The sequence below is a fragment of the Bison bison genome, unplaced genomic scaffold, assembly GCF_000754665.1.
Source record: "Bison bison bison isolate TAMUID 2011002044 unplaced genomic scaffold, Bison_UMD1.0 scf7180017864322, whole genome shotgun sequence".
Lineage (NCBI taxonomy): Eukaryota > Metazoa > Chordata > Mammalia > Artiodactyla > Bovidae > Bison > Bison bison.
In genome coordinates, this window is record NW_011494894.1 from 2,103,593 (window position 1) to 2,123,824 (window position 20,232).

The window sequence follows — 20,232 nt, forward strand, 5'->3', positions numbered from 1 at the left end:
GATGGGGAAACAGTGGAAACAGTGTCAGACTTTATTTTTGGGGGCTCCAAAATCACTGCAGATGGTGACTGCAGCTATGAAATTAAAAGACGCTTACTCCTTGGAAGGAAAGTTATGACCAACCTAGATAGCATATTCAAAAGCAGAGACATTACTTTGCCAACAAAGGTTCGTCTAGTCAAGGCTATGGTTTTTCCTGTGGTCATGTATGGATTCGAGAGTTCGACTGTGAAGAAAGCTAAGCGCCGAAGAATTGATGCTTTTGAACTGTGGTGTTAGAGAAGACTCTTGAGAGACCCTTGGGCTGCAAGGAGATCCAACCAGTCCATTCTAAAGGAGATCAGCCCTGGGATTTCTTTGGAAGGAATGATGCTAAAGCTGAAACTCCAGTACTTTGGCCACCTCATGCGAAGAGTTGACTCATTGGAAAAGACTCTGATGCTGGGAGGGATTGGGGGCAGGAGGAGAAGGGGACGCCAGAGGATGAGATAGCTGGATGGCATCACTGACTCGATGGACGTGGGTCTGGGTGAACTCCCGGAGTTGGTGATGGACAGGGAGGCCTGGCATGCTGCGATTCATGGGTCGCAAAGAGTTGGACACGACTGAGCGACTGATCTGATCTGATTAGGGATAAAAGAGAAACCAAACTGGTACCACCCAAATGTGGTCCTACTATTCTCCAAGCAGCCCTTGGAGCCCCTGTCAGCTGGAGCAGGTGGCAAGGTGATGGTGATTACATGGGCTTTCCCGTCCCTTCCCAGTGTGCTACTACTGAGCACACCAGCTCCCAATTTGCTTGTACACATTAGAATCTGCAATACTCTGTGTGAACATTTCCATGGCTGAATGTTGAGGCCTTAACATTCTCATCTTACGTGGGAACAAGCCAGGATCCAGCCCCTTGACCTGGGAGCCAGACTTCTTCCACAAGACCATGTAGGTTAGCTGAGCATTTCTTGGCCATCAACTGTGTGCAGGGTTCTGGACTTGGGGCTGGGTAGTGAAGCAGTTTTAGGGGATTGTTTGCTTGTTGCTGGGCTTCCCTGGTTGCCCAGCTGGTAAAGAATATGCCTACAATGCAGGAGACCTGGGTTCTATTCCCTGGGCTGGGGAGACCCCCTGGAGAAGGGAATGGCAACCCACTCGAGTATTATTGCCCAGAGAATTCCATGGGCTACAGTCCATGAGATTGCAAAGAGTTGGACACGACTGAGGGACTTTTAAACTTTTTCCTGTTGCTATTAAGTTAGGGTTTTTTTTTTTTTTTTTTTAATGAAAAGTGTAAATCCCATCCTATACAGAGTTTCTAGTCACATTGGCAAAGACCTAGGTTAGGGCTAGAACATACTCAGCTTGACAGATTTATCTGAAATGACTGCTTACTAAGGAGTCAAAAATGGTGATTTCAGCTACTTGGAAACAGGTACATTTACCTTAACGTTACCTTAGTGTAATTTCAAAGCAACGTTAAGTGTGAATCCTCAAGGCTGAATATGTAGCTTATGCCCATGACAGGGACTTTCCTGTCCTTTCAGCAAAAACAAAACAAAAACAAAAACACAAGCCAGTGCAAATTGGCATACTGAAAGCAGAGTTCAAAGTCCCTGAGGGAGGGCAAGGTTACGTAACCCCTGAAAAGTTCAAGGCAAGGTTAATGTGGGCACGCAGAGTGGTGGCTTCAGACTACATTAGAAGCGGTGCAGGTGAGGAATCAGACAGCTGTGCCTGCAGCAGCCTCCGTCCCATCAGCCAAGCAAATCAAGTGGCCACTTAACATCTACAGGCAAGAAAAAGGTCCAGGGCAATTATCTACCTCCCACCTGCCTAGCCAGGCAGATTTCTGGCATCCGACACCACGGTCTAGGTTGGGTGATGAACAGGTCTCATGTCTTGGAATGCAAGTTTGATTTGCTTTGAGCACCGTTTCATTAACCCCAAACTGAACTGAGGGTGTTCTAATCAGGGTGGGAGACAGAACTCCTCCAGAGGTGTGAAGCTGTGGTCAGGGTCACTTGGTGGAAGACCTTTGCATTCAGGCTCACGCCCTGAAGTTCTAGGCCTGGATGCAGGTCCTAAGGGCAGTCCCACGGGTCAGAACAGCGCTGGAAGTTTTGTTTAAAAAATATATATTCGAATACAAAAGACGTCCGGCACCCAACTTTATAGGTTAGCCGGTGGGACTGGAGAACTCTGCACTGGTTTATAGTAAACTTTCAAGTAAGGACCTGTTGGTAGCAACATTGAGATTTGTTTTATTATCATCTCTCACTGAGTTTTCCAGAGTCGGTTTCTAAATGAAAAGTGGTAAGTGAAAGTTGTGTCTGACTCTTTGCGACCCCATGGACTATACAGTCCATGGAATTCTCCAGGCAGAATACTGGACACGGTAGCCTTTCCCTTCTCCAGGGGATCTTCCCAACCCAGGGATCAAAGCCAGGTCTCCCACATTGCAGGCGGATTCTTTACCAGCTGAGCCACCAGGGAAGCCCAAGAATACTGGAGCGGGTAGCCTTTCCCTTCTCCAGCGGATCTTTCCAACCCAGGAATTGAACTGGGGTCTTCTGCATTGCAGGCAGATTCTTTACCAACTGAAACATCGAGGAAGCGTCATGTAATAAAAGAGGTTCCTCGGCCAAATGAGTTTGGTAAATGTTGGTTTGAACTGAGTTCACTGGGATGAATTTACTGTAGGACTTCTCAAAGCCTTGTTCAATATAGTAAAACTCATTACTGACTCACAATTGGCATCAGCTGCAGAGCTTTGTTTCTTGTGAAATTGTTTTTTTTTTTAATAAATTCGTATTTTGAAATTATTTAGGACTCATTAGTTCAGTGGGTTTTAAAAAAAACAACAGATATAAACCCACACCAAATAGTACGGAGTTCCATATACTATTCATCCAGAGTCCCCAGTGAAAGTATTTTACATAAATATTGTATGCTGTTAAAATGATATTAACTCAGATGTATAGTTTATTTGAATTTCATGAGTTTTTACATACACTTTCTCTGTATATAGTTCTGTGTGCATTGTTGTTCAGTCACTAAGTCGTGCCTGACTCTTTTGTGATCCCCCTGGGCTGTAACTCGCCAGGCTCCTCTGTCTACGGGATTTTCCAGGCAAGAATACTGGACGGGTTGCCATTTTCTTCTCCAGGGCATCTTCTCCACTCAGGGATTGAACCAATGTCTCTTGCAAGTCTTCTGTGTTGCAGGTGGATTCTTCACTGTTGAGCCACAGGGAAGCCCTTCTGTGTGCATAGTTCTATGAAATTTTTTCACATGTGTATATTTGAGCAAGTAATACCACAATCAGGTTATAGAACTGTTCCATCACCGCAGAGAAGCTTTTTCATATCACCCCTTAATAATTTCACTGTTCCCCCAACCCTAATCTTTGGCAACCACAGATCTCTTCCACATCTCTACAATTTTGCCAACTAGAGAATGTTACATAAATGGAATCACACATCATTTACCATTTCCAGATTGCCTTTTTATCTTTTAGCATCATGACCTGGAGATCCATCCAAGTTGTTGCCTCTATCAATAGCTTATTCCTCTTTATTGCCAAGTAGTTTTGCATTGTATTGATACACCACAGTTTGTTTATCTAGTTACCAGTTGACAAATATCTGGATTTGTTTTCAGACCTTTGGTTATTGCAAGGACATCTCCTATGAAATTTGTGTACATATTTTTATGTGAATAAAAATTTTCATTTTTCTCGGATAAATGTCCAGAGGTCATATGGTTTCCTTCAGAGTTTTTAGAAGCTTCAGGTGCCAACATCTTACACAAGATGTTGAACTGACCACAGATGCATGTTCTCCATGAGGAGATCTCATTAAAAGCAGGTGTGAACCCACATCAATAAAAACAGTGCAAAGGAGAAATGGGCAAGAGCTCCATAAAGTGGCCTGTTGGAAGACAGAAAGTGGATGTGGAGTGACAATCGCTGAAGCGGCATTCACGAAGCCTTTGGCTTGAGGATGTGCAGTGAAGAAGGAGGCGTTGAGCCTGTAAGAACCCCGAGAGGTTGGGGAGGACAGAGGGAGCCTTGCTCCCACCTTAAGGCAACAGGTACTTCAGGGAACAAAAGCGAAAAGGAAGAATATGTAAATACATTTAGAAAAAATGAGAAAAAGAGGATATATTAATATAAAAGCAGTGACCAGAGAACTCTTGGAATTTAAAAGTATGATTGTTAAAACTAGAAAAAAAATTATAGAAAGCTCCAGAGATAAAGCTAGAAAACAGTCTCAGAAAAAAATTTTTACAATGAAAAAAATAAGATAAATATATGAGATATCAAGTATTAATTCAGAGAGTGAATATCTGATTAAGAAAGTTATCAAAATAGAAAATAGTAAAAATAAAAGTGAGAACTTATCAAAGAATTAACACCAGAGGATTTCCTGGATTTCTCCAGTGGGAAAACACCAAGCACCAGGCACGATGAGTAAGGGTCTCAGCTAAGCACACATGTGGCATTTCACAACAGTGAGAACACTGATTCCTAAATCTGTCAGAAACAAAGCAAAACAGAATAAGAATCATATTGGCATCACAGATCTTTTTAGAAACACTGGATGCTGAAGACAGTATATTAATGTCTTTAAAATTCAGAGGCAAATATTTTGAACCTAGATTTCTATCCCCAGTCAAATCTTGGGTGAAGTGCTACAGATAGAGGCTTTTCAGATATACAAAGATTCACAAATATGCCTCTTGCAGTCTTTTTTAGGGTGTTTCTTAAGAAGATATGCCAGTAAAGAAAAGCAGCTAAATCAAATAGGAGCAAAATGTGGAGCCTAAAAAAAAAAAAAGAAAAAAAAAAGAAACCCAACAAAGATTACATTGGAAGACAATAGCTATGAACGGTCGCAGGGAGCAACCTGCCTAGGGTGGAGCAAAATGAGGAAACTGGAGATTAGTTTTTAGGCATAATTAATTAATAGACTAGAGATGATGATGGAGAGTTTGAAACTTGAGAAAATTATAGAGGTGAAGTGTAGGAAGGAAGGAATAATTCATTCAAAGTTGTCTCTAGGAATATTTTCTTTTGAGTATCACAGTGATCATATCAAAGCACCTGAGAAGGAAATATAAACCCAACACAATCAGGCTTTTCTGGTATAGCATCATACAGCATCCCTGAACTATTTCATGATCTACAAAATTGTGCAATAAAAATAATAGGGCTGACAGGAAAAATAGGGTTTGGCTGATGACTCAAAACTTGTAGAACTTTGTAACTAAAGCACTAACAAAAACAGTAATAATCCTAAGAAAACTATTAGCACAGTTAACTGCTGGCATTTGCAGCTAGAATCACAGTTAGTTTCTCCATAAACACTGGGGTTCTGCTTCTCCTTGGTCCTTGAAGACAGAAACCAGGGTCATCAAGATTAAAATGTACAGTCTAGGAACAGCCTTCTTCATTAATAATTTTTTAAAACACAGGGGTTGTTGTATCTTTGTGGTAGCAACATTTGTATTGCAGCTTCCTTCCATTATTTCATATAGAAGCTATTAAACCCACCTCTTCTTTTATTTTTAAATTGAGGCATAGTTTATTTACAATGTTGTTTTAGTTTCGAGTACAGCAAAGTGATTCTGTTATATGTGTGCGTGTGTGTGCATGTATGTTCTTTTTCAGATTCTTTTCCATTGTAGGTTATTACGGGATATTGAATATAGCCACCTGTGCCATACATTGGTCCTTGTTGTTTATCTATTTTATATACAACAGTATGGATCTTCAGCTTTCCTCTTTGGTAACCATGTATTTATTTTCTGCGTCTGTGAGTCTCTTTCTTAAACCCATCTCTTCCTGAATGGATGAAAGTCACCACTCTAGAATGTTTATGTTCTTAAGATCTTCATGTAATGTCAAGAGCTTCTCTTTAATTGTGAGAAAATTTGTACTTGATTGCTGCAAACATTAACACGCTGGGGAAAAAAAAAAATTATTTGTGAACCAATACAATGTCCGTGTCCTGACACTGTCCCCTTTTACTAGTTGTATATACACAGGAGAACAAACTGCTCCTGGCTCTACAGAAAACAGCACAGATGTGAGAATCATCACACGGAGACTGTCTATTGATTTTTAACTTTTTGAATCTATCGACAAGCATGCTACCCTCCCCCTGCCCCACCTCTTCTCGCCAGCGCTGCCTGCAGACAGCGTGTCCTGGGGGTGGACAGGAAGTGGCGCTCTGACCGTGTTGCTCCGTGTTCCTGAACTGAGTGACGGAAAAGGAGCTGATGCCCGTTTTGGTCAGGGGAACAAAGGGGACTCATTTATATAAATGAGCCAAACCCTCCTCCATTAAACACAGCATCTATAGCTGGTAAGTCAAGGGACTTTTCCTGGTGGTCCAGTGGCTAAGACTTCACACTCCCAATGCAAGGGTGGGTGTTGGTGGTTGGGGGGCGGTGGATGGGGGCAGTGGTCGGGTTCAATCTCTGGTCAGGGAACCAGATCCCATATGCCGCAACTAAAAATCCTGCATGTAGTAACTAAAAAGTCCTGCATACCACAATGGAGATCAAAGATCTCACATGCTACAACTAAGACCAGGCACAGCCAAAGAAATAAATTAAAAATAAAGAAATATAAAAATGACAGGTGTTATATGACCCACAGTGGTGATCACCAAAGTAACTAGAAGACAGAGATCAAGTTGGTTGTCTTTGAGGGTAAAAGCCTAGAGAATTGGCTGGGAGGGTGTAGAAGAGAGCAAGGGACTTCTTTTCTTTAAAAACTTTTCTGGATTGTTTATTTTTTTTACTTGAGCCAAATGCACATGTTAATATAATGAAAATGAAACAAACTTAAAAAAAAATCTACTTCTCTCCCATCCCTACAGTTTTACAGAAACTAAGAAATCCTGATTCTGGGGAAAACAAGAATTTGTAGTGTGAAAAAGATCTACAGGTGATTTGGTTGCTCGTTAGAGGTTAAGTCTTATTGGTCTGCTTGGGTGATGAGGGGCTTGTGGAGAATGGCATGCAATTTTCTTGGTTTTGAATCTTTCTTTTTTGAGAATATTTCACAGGATGTGTGTCTTATGAAACACTGGAGATGCAGACCGTTTGCAAATGTACATCATTCTCTTGAGCAGGAGGAAGGGGGGAGAACGTTGCAGTTGGAAGAAACCGTGACTTGTTCGTTTAGTTTTCATGATTCCTAAGCCCCCAGCACTGAGGCCAGAACTTAAGACTTCTTTTCTCAGGAGATGGACAGGTCACACGAAACCACTGTCCGTCCCTTGATGGCTCATCTTGTTAAAAAATGTGCAAAGAGAGCCGGTCCAGGTTTGGGCAAAGCTGCCAGGGCCCAGGCAGGCCTCTTGCTCATGAAGTGAGCTCTATGAGATGAGGCTCTGGCAAAGTTAGCCTCACGAGCTCTCTGGTAGCTGGAGGCTGGACAGACAGTTTTGAACAGAGAATGCCAGAGTGGGCCCAGTCAGAGTGAGTAATGAAGTGAGGACTCTCCAGGTCAAGGGGTTTGGAATTTCTGAGCAAGAAGAATCTGAATGATGATCGTTCCCTTGTAGCCTAGCTGTCCAGTGGGTAATGACACACTCTTCAGCAAGGCGCCACCCAGCCTCTGCCGGAGTGGGGTCCCTGATCATGGTTCCAGCAGAGGCTCTGAGGGACGTTTTGATGATTATCCATGATGACAATGTCTCCCCCTGGAAAGGCATTGAGGGGTGGTAGACACGCCTTTGGATGAAGAATCAGAACTTCTGGATTCTACAGTGGGCCACAGGGCACTTGAAGAGAGAAGGTCTGATAAATGCTACAGCCTCTAGCAAGGCCTTCCAAGTCAACAGGTAACAAACAGTCTATTGCCTGCAAAAGTAGCTTCACAATATGTCTTCTGGTGGCCCCCACACATTGCCCTCTGTGTTTCCCCTGTGTGCAAATTCTGAAACGAACCATGTTCCAGTCAGGCCCAGCTCTGCTCCCTGTTCGTGTGTGTTCACGCTAAGTCACTTCAGTCTTGTCTGACTCTTTGCAACCCTGTGGACTGTAGCTCTCCGGGCTCCTTTATCCGTGGGGATTCTCCAGGCAAGAATACTGGAGTGGGTTGCCATGCCCTTATCCAAGGGATCTTCCCCACCCAGGGATTGAACCCAAGTCTCTTAAGTCTTCTGCTTTGGGAGGCAGATTCTTGACCACTAGCGCCACCAGGGAAGACTCTGCTCCTCGTTTGCTTATGGCCTTTTCTTTCTGTTCCTTAGTCTATTCATCTGTAAAATGGGAATGGGGAGGGGGATGAATCAGTCAATCTTTAATATCCCTTCCAGCCCTGATATCCCAGGCTTTTGTGTTCTCCAAAGGTGAGGAATGTTCTGGGACAACCCCAGTTTCCAGCAGGTGAGATAGCTCTTGAAAGCAGGCAAGGATGAGGTGCAAAGCATGTTTATAGACACCCCTGTTCCTTTCCAGATAGAGATAGATTTCTCTTTCTCAGGAAGGGGAGAGCTGCTAGTCACAAAAGCACAGGAACAAACACATACTTCTTAGCAAATCCTCAATTTCCCCCAGAAGTGCTCGGCTGCCTGGGGGGAGCTGGCTCTCTGCTGACCCAGATAAGCAGACCCAGGCTCTGATGTGGCTGTGAGACACTTCAAGGTGCCTCTCTCCGCAGGATGTCGGGAGGCTGGGCGGCCCCGTCCAAACACAAACAAGCCAGCAGTAGTGTCCCTACCTAGACAGATGCGAACACAAAAGAGACTTTGCAGCTAATAAGATCCTCTGGTGTTTGTAGCTCTAAGCAGGTAAGGTCATTAGAACCGTTCTTTATAATACATTTTTTTCCCTCCTCATTCTGATGGAGTAAAAATAGGCTGAAGGAACTGATTTTATTTCCCATTTAAGTTAGTTCAATGGAAGGTAGAGTTTTTTTTTGTTTTTTTTTTTTGCCTGTGTGTGTGTTTCTGTGCAAGGGATGGGGGAGGCCTGGGGGAAGGAGAGTTTTGAGATGATGCTATTGGGTCCCTTGGTTAAAGAAGAAAAATGTCGGGCTTGAAATGGTTTCCTCTGGGGGCTGTTTGTGGAATCAAAACGCCTCTCCGGTTTGCAGTTCTGAAACCCACTACTGTGACTAAAAAAAAAGATGACTTTCAATTTAGAGGGGAAAAATGCTGTAGCTCCTGGAGTCCCCACTCGGCTGAGGAAAATGCCCCCGGATGAAGTGAATGCCGCGGATTTGGATTTCAAACACCAGCATTGATCTCAGCATCGATTGGGGTGGTGTGGCTGGTCTCCTGTTAGCGCCAAGCCCCGCCTTGTCCCCCAGGGGAAGAGGATTGATCGCAGGGTGTAGCCGTGAGGCCAGGATGGAAGAGAAGGACAAAGGGAGCCAGTCCCATGATGAGGGAAGGACCCCAACATGCTCTCCCAGTAAACTGAAATTCTGCAATCAAAGTCTCACCCTTGGCAACTCCCATCCTCCTGTACTTTATCAACACTTTTCTCCTGGGAAGGCTCAGTGCTTTGAAGGCTGCTCGGGTCAAATTGCTATTTACACCACCACCAGGAGAAGGGCGTGTGGATAAACGATCATGCCTCGTCGTCCCTCCTGTTCCTGGGACCCTGTGCCTACGAGGCTTCTTGGTCTATGAAGACCCACTGTAGGACTTCACTCTGCCCGCTTGATTCTAGAGCAGTAGAAAATGAATCGTTAATTCATTCAGCACATTTTTACTGGACGTCTACCATAAGTCGGGAGCTTAGGATGGCTCTGAACAAAATAGACACAGATCTCTGTCCTTGTGAATCTTCCGTGCCAGTGAGGGAAGATGGGTGATAAACAATAAACATGAGGTTTAAAATTATCGTATGCTTTAAGGTGATGACTGCTATGGAACAGGCACAGGAGAGCATGGGGAGCTGGGAGGACAGAGTTGGGGGTGCTCTGCAGCTGGGTGAGGAATCACCTCCTTGGTGAGGAGGTGATACTTATGCAAAGACTGTAGCGAGGGGAGGACTTGGGCCAAACAGATGCGCAGAGCTAGAGATTTCAGGCAGAAAGAACTGTGAAGTACAATCCTCCTAAGGAGGCCAGTGTGACTACATCAGGGTGTATGTGGGTGGCTGAGGGTGAGTAATGGATAGTCAGGGAAGTCCTGGGCTCTCAACCCTGTACGGAGTTATTGACCACTGTAATACCTTTGGCTTTTATTCTGAGATGAACAGGATTCTGTTCATCTGTTCAGGAGCTGTAAGAGAATCTTGAATAGAGGAATGGCAAGATCTGATTTAGATTTGTTAAGGAGAACTCTGGTCGCTGTGTTGGGAAGAGAAGGCAAGAGTGGCGAGCAGGGAGACAGGTGGAGGAGAAGAGAGATGAAGGAGGCAGCAGAGGCAGAGGTGGTGAGAAGTTGTCCTTCTCCAGATATAACCTGGAGATGAAGTCAAAGAGGTTTCCTGCTAGATTAGTAGTATCCGAGGGTTTGGGTCTTCAGTCCTGCAAGGAGAAATCAGGAGTTCTGTGTTAGGCATGTTGAGTCTTGAGATGTCAGTTATAAACATCCAAGAGGAAATGTTGAGTTCAAGTCTAAAGTCATTTTGGAGGGGAATCGCTGAGCTTTAAATATAAATTTGGAAGTGGATTGCATACATGTGATATTTAAATGCTGTGAGACTGGGTGTGATCACCAAGGGAGTGAGTAAAGATGCGAAGAGGACAGGTCGGCGCACTCTTGGGAACAGAGCCCTGGGAGAACAACATTAAGAGGCTGAGAAGGGGGGAAGACCAGCAAGGGAGGCTGAGAGAGCCGCCTGAGAATAGGAGTGAGTTGGGTTCTTGGAGCCAGGTAAGGAAACGTATCAAAACAAGCTGGTTCAAGTGCTCTGAGGAGGTCAAGAAAGATGAGGACTGAGACATTATCCTTCTTTCTAGCAACATGAGGCCCCTAGTGACCTGATTAAAAGTTGTTTCAGAGGAGTAGTGCAGGCAAGCACTGAACTGGCTAAACTCTAAGAGAAAATGAGAGGAGAGGAATTACTAACAATGTAGAAAGCCCACTTATGCAAAAATCAGCTCAAAACAGACTGACGGCTGGAATGTTAGACCTGAAACGATAAAACTCCTGGGAGAAAATGGACAAGCTCCCTGACATCTGTCTTGGGAATGATTTTTTTTTTTTTTTGGATTTGATAACTAAAGCCAAAATAAACAAGTGGGACTACATCCAGCTAAAAGCCTTCTACACAGCAAAGGAAACCATCAACAAGATGAAAAGGCAACCAAAGGAATAGGAGAAAATATTTGCAAATCATGTGTCTAATCAGGGATTAATATATCACTCAGCAAAAATCAAACGATTCAATTTTTAAGATGATCAGAAGAACTGAATATGTATATATAGTTTCCAAAGAGGACATACACATGGCCAATAGGTACGTGAGACTCAGCCTCACTAATCACCACTATAGTGAGAGTTTACCTCACACCTGCTACAATGGCTATCATTTAAGAGGCAAAAGATAAATGTTGGCAAGAATGCGAAGGAAAGGAAATCCTTGTGTGCTGTGGGTGGAATGTAAACTGGCATAGCCACTATGGAGCACAGCGTGGAGATTCCTCAAGAGATTAAAAATAGAACCACCGTGCGATCTAGCGATTCCCTCTGGGTATATATCTGAAGGAAATGAAATCAGTGTCTCAAAGTGATATCTGCGTTCCCGTGTTCCCTGTGGCATTGTTTATGATAGTCAAGACAGGAAAGCAACCTGAGTGTCTATCAGTGGATAAGTGGGTTAAGAAGCTGTGACATATACATATGTTTATGCACATATATATAAAATGGAGTACTGTTCAGTCATAAAACCCAAGAAAATTACGCCACTTTTCACAACATGAATAGACCTTAAGAGCATTATGTCATTAAGTGAAACAAGCCAGGCAGAGGAAGACAAATGACCTTACATGTGGAATCTAAAGAACAAAACTCAAAAACAGATTACTGGTTGCCAGAAGTGGAGGGTGAAGGATGGCAAAAAAGGATTGAAGGTAATAAGAAAGTACAGACTTCCAGTTTATAAGATAAATAAGTTTTGTGGATACAAGGTATGGCATGCTGACTATAGTTAAGTGAATTGCATATTTGAACTGTTCAAAAGTTTCTAAAAGAATAAATCTTAACAGTTGTCATCACAAGAAAAAAAATGTATCTATGTGAGGTGATGGATTTTCACTCTTTGTGATAATCATTTCACGATATATACATTTATCAAATCATTATGTTGTATACCTTAAACTAACACAGTATTATATATCAATCAAATCTCAATAAAACTGGAAGAAAGAAATTGCTTTGAATGGATTTGATGCAGAGGAAAGCAAAGAAATGAAACAGCAACTAGCAAAAGAACTAGGACCAGGACTTCCCTGGTGGCCTAGTGGTTAAGAATCTGCCTGGCAATGCAGGGAATGCAGGTTCAATCCCTGGTCAGGGAACGAAGATCCCGCATGCTGTGGAACGATTAAGCCCTTGAACCACAACTAGAGAGTCTTTTCACTGTAATGAAAGACCCTGTCGGACGCAATGAAGATCCTGCATGCCGCAACTAAGATCCGAGGGGCCAAATAAATAAGTGTGAAACATAAAGAAATATGGCCAAGGTAAATTTTTGTTTGCCTTGTATTGGTTTTGGTTTTGTTCAATTTAGTTTCTTTTGTTTGTTCGTTTTTTTGAAATATTTAAAGGCATTAGGTGTGTGTGTGTGTGTGCGTGTGTGTGTGTAAGAACACAACATGAGCTCTACCTTCTTAGATTTCTAGGCATACAATACAGTATTGTTATCTATAGGTACAGTGTTAAACAGCAGAGCTCTAGAATTAATGCATCTGGCAAAACTGAAAGAGTTTAGCGACTCCCCATTTTCCCCTACCTCAGTCCCTGGCAACCATCATTTTATTCTTTGTTTTTATGAATTTGGCTACTTTTGATACCCCATGTATAAGTGAAATCATGCAGGGTTTGTTCCTCTGTGACTGACTTACTTCACTAAGTATATGTCCTACAGGTTTATCTGCGTTGTCACATATGGTGGGATTGCCTTCTTTTTTTTTCTTTAAGGTTGAATAATATTCCAATGTATTTGTCAATCATATTTTTAAAATCCACTCATCTGTCACTGGATATTTAGATTGTTTTCACATCCTGGCTACTGTGAACAGGCTCCCAAATTCTGTGTACTTCAAAGAACCTGGGATTGGGTTTGGTTTAGTTTTACCGTGGGAGAAATATAGCAATCCTCAGTCAACTAGCCAATATGCGCAATATTGTCATACCCAGCACTGCCCTGGGTTTCCCTGGTGGCTCAGTGGTAAAGAATCTACCCTCCAGGGAAGGGAACAGCAGCCGAAAGCAGGTGCCTACAACCAGCGGGCTTGTGCCCCTGGCCTTGCAGTTGCTGTCTCTCAGATCTTTACCTCCTCCCCAGGCTTTCTGTAGGACAGGAGTAGAGGCAAATCAGAGCTGGGTGTGAGCCTGCCTTTTATCCCCCCAATAAAAAAAAAGGAGCCGAAGGAGCCCCACGTGCTCTGGGAGCACCATCAGCTCCCTTGGCTCTCCTCTGCTGCCCACTTGGCACAACATTTCAATACAGAGTCTAGAGTGGCAGCTACGATCAGCAGCGCTTATTCAGGGGACAACTGCAAAAGAGGACTGTGCGGCTGTCTCCAGACTTGCTGGTGGATTCGTGGTGTTGGAGGAGGGCAAGTGTGATAAACTGAGGAGGTGAGCGATGCATCTGATATCAGAGGACTGGATCGTCGGGGAAGATGACAGCAGACGTCCCCAAGGTCACTGTTTGCTTACCTAGCTTCAAAATGTTCTGTGGGAGCTGCATAGACTAAGCCTGCTTTATCTTCCCAAACATGAAACGCTAGGTAAGACACGTGTCAAATGAAAATAGCCTTTTTAGTCAATATTTTGAAAAATTTGACAGCGAGTCAAATCTCAAGAGCCTATTTCCTGTGTTTTGTTTACTTTGTTTGAGGGTGAGGGACAATTTACCAATGATTATTTTGTAGCAAACATCAGTCTTGATTATAAGGAAGCATAGCACAGCCGGCTCTCGGCTTCCTGTCCAGCCATAAAGGAGCAACGTCTTACACGTCCACGTCTTCTGCTTCAAACGTGGATCAGCACCCAAACTTCCCCGGGAAGTCAGAGGGCAGCTCTTTGTTCTCAGCTCTGCACTGGTCCCATCCTTCTCTCTGCTTACTCACTTTCTTGGTTGATGTCTCTGTCTCTGTTTGTTCTGGCTTGGCAAGGAGTCGCCAGATTAATACAATCTGTTGGGAGGGGGCTGTTGGGAGGCTCTTACCATCCAGGAAAGATGACAAAGGTCTAAGCCAGGGCAATGGGAATGGGAATGAATATATGGACTGGAAGAAGGGGTGTCAAGGTGGCAGCTAAGATGCTCACTTGGAGGACTGGGTGGATGGTGAAACCTGTAACCAGTGCAGGAAGAGAAATGGCCCTCTTCTGAAACTGTTGGGTTGAAAGTACCTGGTTGAAGGACATCCAGGTGGAGATTTCCTAGACAACTGCTTTTGCAAGTCTGGGATTCAGGAGTGACAATGACAGATAGCGTCGAAAATGTGATTCCACCAGAATTTATATTCATGTTTGATGGAGTTCCAACCCATTGCCCCTTACTCCCTACAAAGTTTCCCATGTCATATCAATAACCAAGGAAATTAATTTTGATTTCAGTTTCTTAAATCTCACGTTTAATCTTTTCTGCCAGAGATGGCAGTGACGAAACAACCTATTGCTGGTCATATAAAGAACTGAGGATATGGAACTGGAGGAACTCAAGCACATGGGAGAGCCATACTGGTGCCCAGTCCAAACTTCCGGGAGCCATAGGCCTTCAGGGTAGCTCTGTCCTTCTAGCTGACCCTCTCTGGCAGAACTGGGTGTCTTGAAGGTTTGGGAAGAAGTAGACCTATAGCAATTTTATCAACTTACTACATGACCGTGCATTTTCTACACAGACAATAGATTCTCAGTGCATCTGGCCCAGAGCGCCTTGGTGATAAAATGAGTGAACACCAGAGTTATTGGAGAGATGGTAAAAATCATCCTGGCAGTCAGGAAGGGCTGGGAAGGGCTAGAGAGCAAGCAAGAGCATGCTGCCTTGGTAATGTGGTTGCCCAGAGCGGCTCTGTGACCCAGCGGCTCCAACGTATTGGGAAGCTGGAAAGCTGGAGACCCCAGCGTTGCTGTCTTTCCTGAGCCAGAGCACGCCGGCAGCTGAGAAACCACACTTCTCTTGTCTTTTCAGCCAAACTATGCTTTGGTCCATGCTGTCACTCCCTCCTCCCGATTAGATGCCCGGAGTCCCTCTGCCACCTGCCACTCGGCGAGACCAGTCCAGCTGCTCTGACGTGGGAGAGAGATGGGGAAGGCTGAGCTCTGCCAGCCCGGGAGGAGGTCACAGAGCAGATGAGCGCCCCAGAGATGAGAAGAATCAACTGCTGGGAAGGGAAAGAGAGCTGCCTTTTCTAGAGAGCTGAAGGGTTTAGGAAGGGTCATCTCTGGTCACTGTCATCGTGGTTAGTTTGCAGACACTTCATAAAAGCTATGGAGACTTTATATATGAATTAGAGATGCAACTCCATCTGATGGAGTTGGTTTGAAGGTTAAATGAGAGAATGCGAGGAAGTTGCATAGTACCTGGTATTTAATAAATGCTTAATTATGTGGTAGTAGTCACCATCATTTGAGGTATAGGGAAGTGGTTGAGCTCACACCCAGTTTAGTGTTAGAATCCCAGCTTTACCACTTAACAGCTATGAACACGTGCATGCCTGCTAAGTTGCTTCAGTCATCTGACTCTTTGCAACCCTATGGACTGTAACCCACTAGGCTCCTCTGTCCATGGGATTCACCAGGCAAGAATACTGGAGTGGGTTGCCACTTCCTCCTTCAGGGGATCTTCCTGACCCAGGGATTGAACCCGTGTCTCTTACGTCTCCTGCATCAGTAGGTGGGTTCTTTAAAATTAGCACTACCCTAGGAGGCCCAGGAGACACAGAGCACCTTACTTAACTTTCTAAAGACACAAGTTGACGATCTCTAAAATTGGGTTAACAGTGTCTATCCCAGGAGTTATTGTGAGTCTTACAATCAGATAAATGAAGTAAAAGGCTTTGTTTTGTGGTGGCATTAGTATTATTTTTGGAAAAACCGGAACATAGGGCTCTTTGCACGCCTCATACTTTCAGAGACAATATCCTTCGATAGAGTCAAGAGCGGGTTCTGACCGGACAATACCCAGGTCTCCAACTTACAGTAAAGCTAAGATATGCATTAAGTTACAGTGGGTTTGGCAAATCTTTTCTATAAAGGGCCAGAGACTAAATACTTCTAGGCTTCATGGGCCATACAGTTTGCGTCCAAACTCCTCAGCTCTACAACTGTAGGGCCGGCAGCTGCCATAAACAATATGTTAAGCAAATGAGAATGGCTGCGACTGTGGCCCCATAAAACTTGATTTACAGAGACAAGCAGTGGGCCCAGTTTAGCCTGTGGTCAGGTTGCTGGCTCCTGACTTACACAAATGTGCAGAGCTCACCTCACAAGCAGGTGCTTGTTGATGTGGCAAAATTAAAGGAAAAGTCAGTAAGGATTTCACCCCTTCCATTACCCATAAGGTGTTAAATACCAGAAATTCTACTATTAGAAAGTCATTCCTTTGAATTAAGCATTAGTCCATGGAGAAAGGAGAGAAGCTTAACAAAATGCAGTTTCAAAGACTCATAGATAAAGATCAAGCTCTAACTCGAACTGGAATATTATATACTTTTTGAACTGATTTGCCTTGGCTTTGTTGGGAGGTACCAAGCACTTGGAGGGAGGAGAAGTAAAAATGGGAAGAGGGAAGGGAAAAGTGAACAGGTTTAATTAGGACTTTTTCTCAAGTCTTTCAGATCAAGACAGATGCCTTCTGCATTCCAAGCCCACTTCCAAGCCGAGATTTCTTCATCACAAAGAGCAAACCAAAAGAGCAGGTCCTTCCCTGCTTTCAACAATTCCTAAAGCTGGAATCCTGAGTTTTTCATCTCTTAGAATGATAAGTGAATCGCTTTGCCATACGCCTGAAACTGACACAGCATTGTAAATCAACTGTACTTCAATTTAAAAGAAGAGAAAAACTAATGAAATAACTGAGCAAGGGGGCAGTCGCCTTCCTGGGCTCCAGGTTTGGTGCACAGAGGGCCTTCTCATCTTTTCCCAATTCCGCCTCTCTCTCCATGCCGCCCCCCCCGCCCCCCCACACCCTCACCCAGTGAGAGCCAACTTCTTACCCAGAACTGGGAGAAAGAGTCAGAATTCAGGGTAGGCCTGGGGGGAGGGGGAAGTCTATTTTGATGTAAGGTTAAAGTGATGTTAGGGGCAAAATATGGAACTCATTTGTGGATCCAGTGAGGGCTGCTGGCTGTCGATTAAGCCTTGCGGCATGGGGAAGAGCGGGCAGTGGCGACAGCCTCTATCTGGGTGATTGGGCAGCAAAGCTGTGTATTTGTGGGGATCACTGGGTCCAAGAAGCTTTAATCCGTTTCCCTCCCCCAAGGGCAGCTGCAGACAAAATCCTATAGATCCAGAATGAGAAGGCCATTCCTGAGTTGCCACAGGATTGTTCCACCCCTCACCCCTCAGATGGCCCCTTATCCTATCACAGACCTGTCCTCACCATGCTTCCCAATGCCACGTGCTCTCTGGACATCCACATCTGGAGTCTCCTTTCACATTCACCTTCCCAGGACCACCTGGCCCTTTAATGGAGGCTTCATCTGACCCCTCCAGAACGTATCCATCCCTCTTTTCCAGGGGCCTTAAACAGCTAGAGGGCACATATGCCTCCATGAATCTACCCCTCCTCCACCACGACCCCATGAACCTCATATTACCCAACAGCAAAGCATCTGTAGGTAGGTGCTCAATGAATGTTTGTAGAATTAATTTACAATTGACAACTACTGTGCATACATCACATGAACGATCACCGTGCTGCACTACGCTCACAGGAAGGGCAGAGAGGAGCATGGAGAAAGGACAGGAAGCAGACTGGACTAACTACCAGCCCCTCCCCCTGTCCCCAGCCCTGTGAAAGTGAAAGTGAAGTTGCTCAATCCTGTCCAACTCTTAGCGACCCCATGGACTACAGCCTACCAGGCTCCTTCATCCATGGGATTTTCCAGGCAAGAGTACTGGAGTGGGGTGCCATTGCCTATCCAGGGGATCTTCCCAACCCAGGGATTGAACCCGGGTCTCCCGCATTGGAGGCATACGCTTTACCCTCTAAGAGAGTGGTGAATTCTAAGAGGGAAGCAGGATTAAACATACCTCTAGACTCCTGGGAGCTCTGAATCCTTCTATATGGATTTGCTGCTGCCCCCAGGTTTTGTAACTTAGAAAACCCATCTGACATTTCAGGTTGGTTGAAGTAGAAGTGGAGATGATTCAGCAAATCTAGTTCAGTTGTTTTTGTTTAACTTTTTAATCCATAGTGCAAATGTGTGCTAAGAATGTGTTAATTCCTGCGTACCCAAGTAAAGTGATGAGAAAACATTCTGGGAGTCTGTCATTGCATTGAAGAGATTCTTCCAGATTGGGCCTCCCACCATCCCTGCCCTCCCTCCCCCCGCCCACGCAGGGCACTGACTCCTCTACATGATACAGTGGCACCTGTGTGGGCACCAAGAAGTTCCCACAGTGCGTCACGTCTCCAAGGGAACAGGGAGGGCCCCAAGGGATGGTGAGAGACACCGAGGGTGCCAGGGCAGCATGGTCAGGCTGGGCTTTCCTTGGCCCCTGGTGGCAGGTGGAGTGGTACAAAGGTCTTAGACCTTGGGTACAAGTGAGCTCAAGAGGATATGAGACGAGACACAAAGAGTTGTCCAGTGTACGGAAACTCCCTGCCGAAAGTGTGGTGACTCACCAAAATGTGTTAATACTTTCTAGTCATGCTCCATTGCAGAAGTAGATTTTATTTTTATTCAATAATTCTTTTCTTCATTCCTTCATTAACCAATTCATGTACCTCCTAAATGCCAAGCACTGTGATAAACAGAAATAGCCCTGGCTTCCTGGAGCAATGGTAGCACCTTCTTTACCTTATAAGGAAGCACCTTTTATAAGCACCTAATGCAACCCCAGCCTCCTCCCTGGCTCTCCACCCCTCCTGACACTGCACCCCATCTGCTTGGACCAGTCACCACAAATCTCACACTGCAGGGCTCTGAGACTGTGGGGTGGCCGTAGAAGAGAATGTGTCTCTTCCAAGGGGGAAGTCTGGCCTATACCCTAAACACTGCTTTGTGCTATTTCTTATCCCTCCATCAGAGTCATCACTCCAGGGACATTCAGACCCAGAACAGGGCTGAGAGCTCGCTGGAGTCCAGAGTGGGATCCTCCACTCTTAAAGTCCAGGAGCAAAGGAAGCTACAGAAGCCTGGACATGCCTGTGTCTTCAAATTTGGAGGTTGTCAGTTGAGAAGGGTCCCAAGTCATTTCTTATGGGCTAAGAGGAGACAGGAAACTAGTAATGCTTTGTATTTGTGTTTCATCCATTCATTACGTCATTTGATTATGGCTCACCAGGGCTTCCTTGGCTCTGAGGGTAAATCTGCCTGCAAGGCAGGAGACCTGGGTTCGATCCCTGGGTCAGGAAGATCCCCTGGAGAAGGAAACAGCAACCCACTCCAGTATTCTTGCCTGGGAAATCCCATGGACAGAGGAGCCTGACAGGCTACAGTCCACGGCGTTGCAAAGAGTCGGATACGACTGAGCAGGGAACACTTTCACTTTCACCATGACCATGACAGCATATAATTATTTTCATTTTACAGACATGTAGACTGAGGCCAGGAGATTAAATAGCTTGCTGAAGGTCACACAGGCAGTAAGAGGTAGTTCCAGGGCTAGACCCATATGTTCAGGTGAATATAACCTTGGTCTTGTCCTGTGACTCAGCCTGCCCAGGCGGTCGTCCTTCAGCCACTGACCTATGCACCCAGCGTTGGCAGCGAATCACCCTCACTCACCGTATGGGACACAGTGGGCCTTAGGACCCAGGGGTTTCCCTCAAGGTACTTTAGCTGAGTATTGTCAGTGGGCAACATGCCCATGCCCTCCCCTGCCCTCCATCCAGCGCCCTCCTCCTGCACCCAGCACAGTGCCA

The 20,232-nt window shown here is 44.8% G+C and overlaps 1 long non-coding RNA gene across 2 annotated transcripts; it reads left to right on the plus strand.

Moving 5' to 3' along the window:
• Positions 1 to 5,961: 5,961 nt before the first annotated feature.
• On the plus strand, positions 5,962 to 18,210 carry LOC104998046. 2 transcript variants are annotated; one of them, XR_826404.1, is made up of 3 exons: positions 5,962 to 6,362; positions 7,572 to 7,850; positions 16,971 to 18,210. It is a non-coding gene; the product is annotated as an uncharacterized LOC104998046 (long non-coding RNA). The 2 variants fall into 2 exon arrangements; XR_826405.1 differs by lacking the exon at positions 16,971 to 18,210 and adding an exon at positions 15,331 to 15,924 and having other exon boundaries at positions 5,963 to 6,362.
• Positions 18,211 to 20,232: the final 2,022 nt, after the last annotated feature.